Consider the following 9,172-nt stretch of genomic DNA (forward strand, 5'->3'; position numbering starts at 1 on the left):
GTCCTTCCTTCTCATTAGGTGGCCAAAGTACTTGAGTTTCAACTTCAGGATCTGGCCTTCTAAAGAGCAGTCAGGGTTGATCTCCTCTAGGACTGACCGGTTTGATCGCCTTGCAGTCCAGGGGACTCGCAGGAGTCTTCTCCAGCACCATAGTTCAAAGGCCTCCATTCTTTGTCGCTCAGCCTTTCTTATGGTCCAGGAGGGACTTACCCAAACAATTTGTCATCTTCTCTGCTGGCTTCTTCATCATTGACGCTGTAGGAAGCCCCCCCTTCATCCCCAGATTAAAATATTCTTTATTCTTAATGTTAAAAAGAGACAGAATATTGTATTTCCCCAAAGGAGAAATGGAGAAAAAAATCTTAAGAAAGGCAGAAAGCAGCCCCAGGAAAACAGCTTCAAACTAAGAAACCTGAAGAGGCTGACCTTTAGGAATGCAGATTTTCTAATCCATTCAGGAAGACTTGGCCAATCTATTCACCAACAAAATGCCTCCAGCCACAGAAGGCTGGAGTTGATGGATTAAGAATTTACATCCCCCCACCCAAATTCTAAGGACAGGACAGGACCATAATAGGATTTCCCCATCACCATTACAATAGCAAAAGACACAAGGCTCACTACATTGCACAACCCGCTGGAGCATCTCAATCTGAAACTGATAAAAGATTCATCCGCTCAGTCAGCCATTTTGTCAGCTGTCCCAGAACTGCATGCTTTGCTGGTTCTGCTCATCAATAAAGAGAAACCTTCTTTCCTAAGCAGCGTCCATTTTATTTCCAGTGTCTTACTCCCGGCTTGGAACTGGACCTGATTTTTCTTCCCACAACACTTTCTGCCATCTTCTCACAAGCAACAACTTTGCTGCACGATTGAGTTTACAGTTCCTCCCGATTTCTCATTGATGTCCGAGAAGATGGCAGGGAGCATAGGAAATTGCAGTCATGTCACTGCGGCTGACTATGGCACTGTGGTGGTGCTGAAGCAGCAGCAATATGACAGCTTTGAAGCGGTCAAAACTTTCCCACATTTCATTCCCACGGGATTCTGTAAGTTAGCACCTTTGAAGTACCTTGATACAGAAACTGTTCCCTTATGATTGTCCGTATGGCTGAATGTAAGGTTACAAGCAAAGAAACAAACTCAAGAGTTTTAGTAGTGTAGAGATACCCAATTTTGTGGAGCAAGAAGAACACATGGAGTTAAGTTTAAACTGATAAGAACAGATGCTGTACTACACTTGATCTTAGCCAAAAGGCCGAGAAGTGTATATAAAGACCCAGGGTGCAAAGGGCCATAACTCTGTAATTTTATGCTGCTTGCAGACGTTAATCCTGCTATTACAATCCAGAAACTGCCTCAAACCAGCTTTAATGAGCATTTAATTTTTAATTAAGAGTGTTTCATATAGCAATAGATTTAGTTAGCCATATGTATTAACTTTTATGTTCCCCTGCATTTATTTCTTTAAAATATATTTTATTGATTTTTTTAACATAAACACCTTAATATTTGGTAAACCGTGTGTTGTCTAGGCTTATATTTACAAAGTAATCACTAACAATCAGTTTTTATATTCCAAAGTCCACATAATAGCTTTGCTTGGTTTCCTCTTCTTCCAATAATAATCTCTTTGCCAACCTTGAATTAATACAATTCTTATTCATTCAATAGGTAACAATTTAAATATGATTTTTTTTCCTGAAATTTCTACCAACAATAATCACCTCAATAGCATGCTTCTTCTCTGTCCAGTCATCTTGGTTGCCTCGTCATGAATCCTGTTTATAATTCTTATTTAAATTTGTTTTCCCTACAATGTTCAAAACATTCTTACTGGTTAAAAATTTCTCAAGGTTAATTACATTTAAATATTTAAGTCTACTTTTGTATCTTAAAAAGTAAATGAAAAAAGACACCAAAGAAAAAGAAAAAGAAAAAAAAGAAAAGACACACACATACACACACACACACCATTTATATATCACCATCATTTTAGCCATGGTCTGTCCACTGCAGGACGAAGGCCTCTTCTACATGTTTCCAACCTATATGGTCCTGAGATTTCTTTTGCCAGTAGGACCCGCCATCTTGTTTTAGGTCTCTTTCATGGACGCTTTTTATCAAATGGGATCCATTCTATGACTGCCTTGATCCACCTACCCTCGGTTCTTCTTGTTATGTGACCATTTCCATTTCCATTCTTTTACTCTCTTGATGGCATCGTATACTTTCGTTTCTTCTCTAATCCATGTGCGGGTCTTTCTAACTTGTCTTGTGATGCCGAGCAGGTATCTTTCCATGGCTCTTTGCACCGCTCCTAGCTTTTCTGTCGATTGTGAGGTTAGTGTCCGTGTTTCACCGGCATATGTTAGAGCAGGTAGCACAAACTGATCGAAAACTTTTCTCTTTAGGCATAGGAGGAGATTGTTTTTGAAAATTATGCTTAGCTTGCCGAATGCCTGCCAATCACATTTAACACGCCATTCAATTTTCTAATTAATATGTGTGTGTGTGTGTGTATGTATATAAAAAGCATAAAAATACATTTTATAAAACTAATATATATATATATATATATATATATATATATATATATATATATATATATATATATATATATATATATATATATATATATATATATATAATAAAATGTATTTTTATGCTTTTAAACCATGTGCAATTTTTGCTTTTATAACTTTTAGCTTTTTAAAAGTTATTAATTGTTTGTGTCCTATTCCCCTTATCCTGGTTTATAACCGTAATAAAGATTTGATTGGAGTTAAGTTTAGCATCACCATCTATTCAGTTTTAAGGCATTCACATGTAGATGAGTGCATGAAGCTAATTACTAGTTCTTCTCTAAACAGGAAATTTCCAAACAGATTGGACTTCTAGTGACTTCCTGGACATTTTGATATAGTTTTCTTGGTGAGAAAACAGAAGTTTGCCTTCTTCTGAACTTGGGTTTTTTTTTCAACACAGTCTAGAATTCTGTGGGGTTTTTTTTTCCCTGGTGATCTCTCTTCCATGTATTCAACTGCTTAGGTTTTTGAGAACAGTCAAAGTAGACAAAATGCTGCTGCCTAACTGGGCTCTCTAACTAGCAGGCAAAAATTTGGGCTTATATTCAGCAAACTTTAAAACAGATTATCCTATCCTCAAAAGAAAATTGTAGAATATCTCCTCTGCAAGCAGAAAAACTGCAATGAGTTTCAGCAAAGTTTTTTTTTAATTTTTTTTACACTAATGGAAAATATATTCTCAAATCTATTGTTCTGCCCTTGTTTTTGCTTCATGTAAAGTGTGAATTCAGCACGATGGCCCTCTTGGAATTTGCAGACAAAAGTAAATTTGTAAGAACTGTAGAAAGGATTCTTATAAATTGATCCACATATGCATGTAACTTACTTGCAACTTTTGCTGGCGATAAACAGGGCTTCCTCATAAGCAAAAAGAAAAAGAATGAAAAATATTTTTTCATCGGTTATTTGCTCAGCTAAATCACACAGGTACTTAGTAACTGAAACTGTGAGGAAGTAACATCACAGTTGTAATATCAATTAAAGCAAATAGAAGGAACAATCACAAAACAATTGATTTAAAAACCGTTCAGAGAGTGCGGCCCCCAAGCTTTTAGGCCCCAGGGACCAGTTCCGTGGAGAGAGGTTTTTCCACGACCTTAGGGGGCGTAGTTTTGTGTGCTGCCTGCATCCTGTGGATGAGGCTTTGCTTGTGTTGAAAGAAAAGTCTTCATCATGATTCAGTCCAAGCCGGGAATAAACAACATGGCGACCGCTTTAGAAAGAAGGTTGCAGTTTATTGAAGAGGAGAGCCAGACAGGAAGATGGCTCTGGAAGAAAAGAGAGCGAGCACGTGTAGGGAATGGGTTTTTATATCCTCTGGAGCCTTTTGTTTGGAGTTGTTCCTGTGGCATGAACTTTGACCTGAGTCTGGATGTGCCCTTTGGCATCTGTGGGTTAATTCTATTATATCCTGTCTTAGAGTTTGGGTGGGGTATGTAGATTTTAGGTGTCTTCCTAAGCTTCTAGCTGGGGGCCTCCAACTTCCTGGATTATTTACATCGGCATTTCTACAGAGCTGGTTTCTGTTTGGGGGAGGGAGACTTGGGATTATTAAGAAAACTGAACATGCTTTTCTGCCTCTTTAATATTTCCTTCTCTGGGAGGGACTGACTTCCCACACTTGTTTGTGCGGACTGGTTGATGGCATGCTGTGCACCAGTGCTGGTCCATGGACTGGGGGTTGGGGACCCTTGCTATAAAGCACAGAAAGTGCTATAAAGCATTATGGAGCAGTATATGAGTGTAAGTACTATTGCTATTGCTAAATGCTATTTTTTTAAAAAAACAAACAAACAATGTTATTCAGCTGCAAAGATGCATCAGACTAGCTTTCATGAATACCCAAACTGAGTGCTTGTTGTTTGCAAGCTGTCCTGTAATCTAAAAACAACTAAGATTCCAGGAAGCCAAAAATGCCGGGACCCCTGGAACTTGCAGATGGAGCAAAAATTAAATAAAATCAAATGATAAGATGAAGTTTGCAATATGGCATTATGCAATGCTTTTTCAATGCTGCCGTTCGAGTTTGTTAAAGATTTTGGTGTATACAGTTAAATTGATTACTGAGTTTGATCAATTCTCTCTCTCTCTCTCTCTCTCTCTCTCTCTCTCTCTCTCTCTCTCTCTCTCTCTCTCTCTCTCTCTCGTTAATAGTAGCCCTTTGGTTGGAATAGGTAATCATTTAACCTTGAGTTTCTATTTTTTTTTTCAACATTTGCTAAATGTTGGCAAAATGATCACTCCAGAACAGCCTACTACAGCTAGGTCCTGCAAAGGAATTATCTTGAGGCTGCTCTATACGTAGTCTATTCTTAATCACATTGGCTTTTATGATACTGGTAGTCACAAGGAAGCTGTAGTGAGTAGCTGATACCAGATCTGGTCAGACCGAAATGAGGAAATACCTGCAGTTCCCAAACAGCAGTTTTTACACACACACACACACACACACACACACACACACACACACACACACTGGAGCTGTGATTCCTGAAAACAATGGACGTGCATTTTGAGACAGGAAACCATGAAAATGGTACAGTAAAGTTGCCCACAGTACAGCAAAGAAACCCATGGATCTTTTTTCTCTAAAACCCAGGAGAAACTAGGCCAGTGGTGGTGAATCTATGGCACGCGTGCCAGAGGCGGCACTCAGAGCCCTCTCTGTGGGCACACGTGCCGTTGCCCCAGCCTTGCCTCCCCTCCTCACCAGCAGCCCCCCCGGAGAGTCACCCCTGGGCACGGCCCACTCAGAGCAGTGCAGCCAAGCACATGGCAGCCAGGCAGCAGGGACAAGACTCCGCCTTTGCACCCCAATGCGCGCAGCTGCTGCTGCTGGGTGCAGGTGGAGGGCGTGGCTGCCATGGCGCTACAGGGCTGCCTGGGCAATCTGCGGCAGGCCGTGGAGGTGGTGGGCGGCCCTGCGAGTGAGCGGGGTGGAGCAGGGGGTGGAGCGTGGGTGGAGCAGTGGCAGGCGGTGGAGCAGGTGGGCAGGCCAGGGGGTGGGGTGGTTTTGGGGCATTTGGTCTCTAAAAGGTTCGCCATCACTGAACTAGGCAATCCTAGTGCTACTTGTAGGATGCATTGTGATCCATACTCTTGGTTCAAGTTTGTACTAGCCAGAACAGAGAAGACTCCAAACGAGTCTTTTGTCCAAAGGGTGCTTGTTCTTCTTTTTTTTTTTTTTATAAAAGTTTTATTGGTTTTTTCCATTTTTTTTACAAAAGCTTAGGAGACAACGTGGTAGTCAGAGTGTCAAATCATTCAAAAACAAAATCATATACATATAGCTCAAATTAATTATAAACAATTTCCTCTCTGTAAGGAATAATATTACTTATTAAAATTAATACAATTTTAGATAAAGTTCAAACAAAAATCCTCAATCATCTTGCAATTATGATAATCTATATCCTGTTTTAAGCTTTACTAATTACAATTGTCATATTCCAGTTACATTTCAATAGACATATAGTTGGGATTTCAGGTATCCTTAATAATAGATCATTCATTAAAACTATTTTTTCCCCTATCACAAGTGGCTCTTACTCTCTCTCTCTCTATTACAGCGTATTTTTCACGTTTAAAATAACAATATAAATCCAACAAATACAGTTCTATTTTTAAGAATATATTCTATCGTTTCATCAATCCACATCTATAAAAAATCTTTTAAGCCCTTTTATAAAGTTTACACCTTTAAATACTTATCAAGTATAATGTCAAGAAATTCCCGGCCTTCATTCATTATTAAATCAAACAGAAATTCTCTCTCTATTTCAAAATAATTATCATATTTAAAATAATAGTGTAGTTCCAAAAAAACACATATCTATTTTTAAAAACATGTTCTATCATTTCATCACTCTACGTCTATAAAATCTTTTGAACCCCTAAACACAAAGGGTGCTTGTTCTTGATGCTACTCAGAAAGAGTTTTTGATAAGATGGGCTTTGCAATTTGCTAAGGCAAATTGGTGCTTTGTTTCATCCTCTTTCTTGGCATGAAAACCACTTCTGTGGGATTTCTTCTCTGGTCCTTCAGTACTATGTCCCATCTCAGAACTATGTGGATAAGAGAAATAATATTACCAATACCCTATTACCAAGATAGGGCCATCACATAGATTAGTCATACGTGATTTCATTAACTAAATTTATGTGAATGAAGTCAAATAAAACTAAAAACTAAATTTATGTGAATGAAGTCAAATAAAACTAAAAACTACATTAAATATAAAAGAATCATATGGGTCAAAGTTATTGTCAATTCCATATAAGTTATTTTAAGGAATGAGACATTGGCAAAATCTATTGGCCAGAATCTGTAACTCATTGATTTATTAGACAACCTTCATGTGTTTTATTAACATTTTTTGATCAAATTCAGTCAATTTAATGCTACTGGGTCTTCACTTTTCACTGTATTGTACAACAAATTTGGTTTATGCCGCTTGCTAGCTTGCTTTAATAATTTAAGGTATGATTTGAATTGTATGATTTGCTGGGATCTCATAAAAAACAAAATATACCGTAAAATGCTTACGCCTATATTGAATGGAGATTTCATTAATGTCTAAGGAGAGGAAACCAAAATATGTTTGTGATAAAAATGCTTATCACTAATATGGCTCCCATATTTTCATACTGCTTGGTTTGGCTAAGTAGCAGAAATAATTTGCAGTTCATGGCTAAGATTTAAAGGTTCAAAGGAGATAAGTATTTTTGTGGTGTGACATCCGCACTGAATGACTTTTTTAATTATCCCAAGAAGCAGTTTAGAAACATTTTAAGAAATCCTGGTGGGTCTAATTCCTGTGTCCAATCAAACCAGACAGGACTGGAGATTTTATGCCTTTAAACTAAGAGAACACTCTGTGTGATCAAGCACATGAAAACAACACAGACTTTTAAGATAGGGCTCTGCAAAATCAGATTACTGCAAGATGATGAGTGAGACATGAACATACAATTCAGGAAATTCAGCAGTATGCTTCTTTCAACAACTGCTAGGTCCATTTTTATATTTTATGTGCTTGTAAATATTAGGTGTGCTTACTTATTAGGCAGAGGGAATGGATCAACATTGAAAAACATCACTTTTTTTAATTTCCTGACTTTGGCAATATTACATGCCTAACTTCTATATTTCAGATGCATCATGTTCTCTTGCAGTAATTTGGAATTTAAAAGCAGCCTGCAAAAGAGTGTATCAGACATCTTTCAAGTCATTCTTTGTATTTGCGTAAAGGGTGGGCCAGTGAATTTACTTAGTCATGTCTGAGTAACTGGAAAAGTAAGGATATATACATTAATCAGAGAAAAAGCAAGACTTTGGCTTGATGTAAAATACTACTTGATTTCTTTTACTCCTCCTTCTTCCAGCCTACATTTCTTTGTGTTTTCCACCCATGAACAAATATTAGATCTGCAAAAATGATTCTCGTGTCTGTCTGTCCATCTATTCTAAAGTGATGCAGCTGAAGCAATGAATCCGAAGAACAACTTCACAGAAAGCATGTTTTGAATGACACCGAGACATTTTCTGACGTCAGATTTTCTACTTGCTGTGGATTTTGAATACATTAGAAGCAGAGCAAGACATTTTATCCAAAGCCACAATAACCAGAGAATACTCTTATACACAATTTGTTTTAAAGGCAGCTGCACCGTGCTAATTTAGAGACTTGAGGTCAAAGTACGCATGTTAAATAAAGTCTGATGGACATTATTTTGGTTTTGATCCTTAGGGCAAGGTAAAATGGTGTCATGTTTTCGGACCTGTCAGCTACACCTCCTTGATAGCATCTACCCCAAGGTGTTGTTGACAATTGCTACTTATGCTAAACAGAAGGGGACCATCCTGTTCTTCCAACTTTGTCTTTTGTTTTGGTTTTGAAACTTGTATCCAGTTCCAGTACCCAGAGGCTTCGGGAAAATAAATGGTCTTATTTTTTCTTTTTGACTTACCTGGAAAAAAACAGTTTCTTAAAAGAAACCTATTGGAAAGGACAACCAGGTTTATTTGATCCTAATTTACTTTGAATGATGTAAGGAATAAAAAGATCCTTACACATACTGTATACTAAGTAAGGGTAGATCTTCTTACTTCTGAGGTCAAGAGGGTTTTTAGCAGACAAAGGCTGTCCTATTTTATGGAACTTCATAAAGTTTCAGTGGAAACTAAAGTTGTTAAAAGTGTTGATTTAGGACTAGGTAAACTGAGACTCAAATGAATCTCTTCATCTTGGAAGCTCAAGGGGGGTGATTTTGGACCAACCATTATCTCTCAACCCATTTACCTCATCATAATTGGTGGGGAGAAAAAAAATGGGGGATGGCTATCTGTGAAAGTCTGAGGAGAGGCAGGATAAAAATTCAGCAAATAAATAATAATAATAATAATAATAATAAATTTAATTTATATGCCGCCCTTCTCCCAGCGGGACTCAGGGCGGCGCACAACATATTTAAAACAAAACATAAATACATTCCCCCCCGATAAAACCGAATTAAATCAAATTTTAAAGTTGTGTCTCTGTCAAATTGTTAAAAGATAAACCCCAAATAAAATCCTCCCTAGG

At 37.8% G+C, this 9,172-nt stretch overlaps 1 pseudogene; it reads right to left on the minus strand.

Annotated features, from left to right (window-relative positions):
* Positions 1–1,118: 1,118 nt before the first annotated feature.
* Positions 1,119–1,270, minus strand: LOC114923415 (annotated as a pseudogene).
* Positions 1,271–9,172: the final 7,902 nt, after the last annotated feature.

Source organism: Protobothrops mucrosquamatus, unplaced genomic scaffold (genome assembly GCF_001527695.2).
Source record: "Protobothrops mucrosquamatus isolate PMUCROS unplaced genomic scaffold, P.Mucros_1.0 scaffold3406, whole genome shotgun sequence".
Lineage (NCBI taxonomy): Eukaryota > Metazoa > Chordata > Lepidosauria > Squamata > Viperidae > Protobothrops > Protobothrops mucrosquamatus.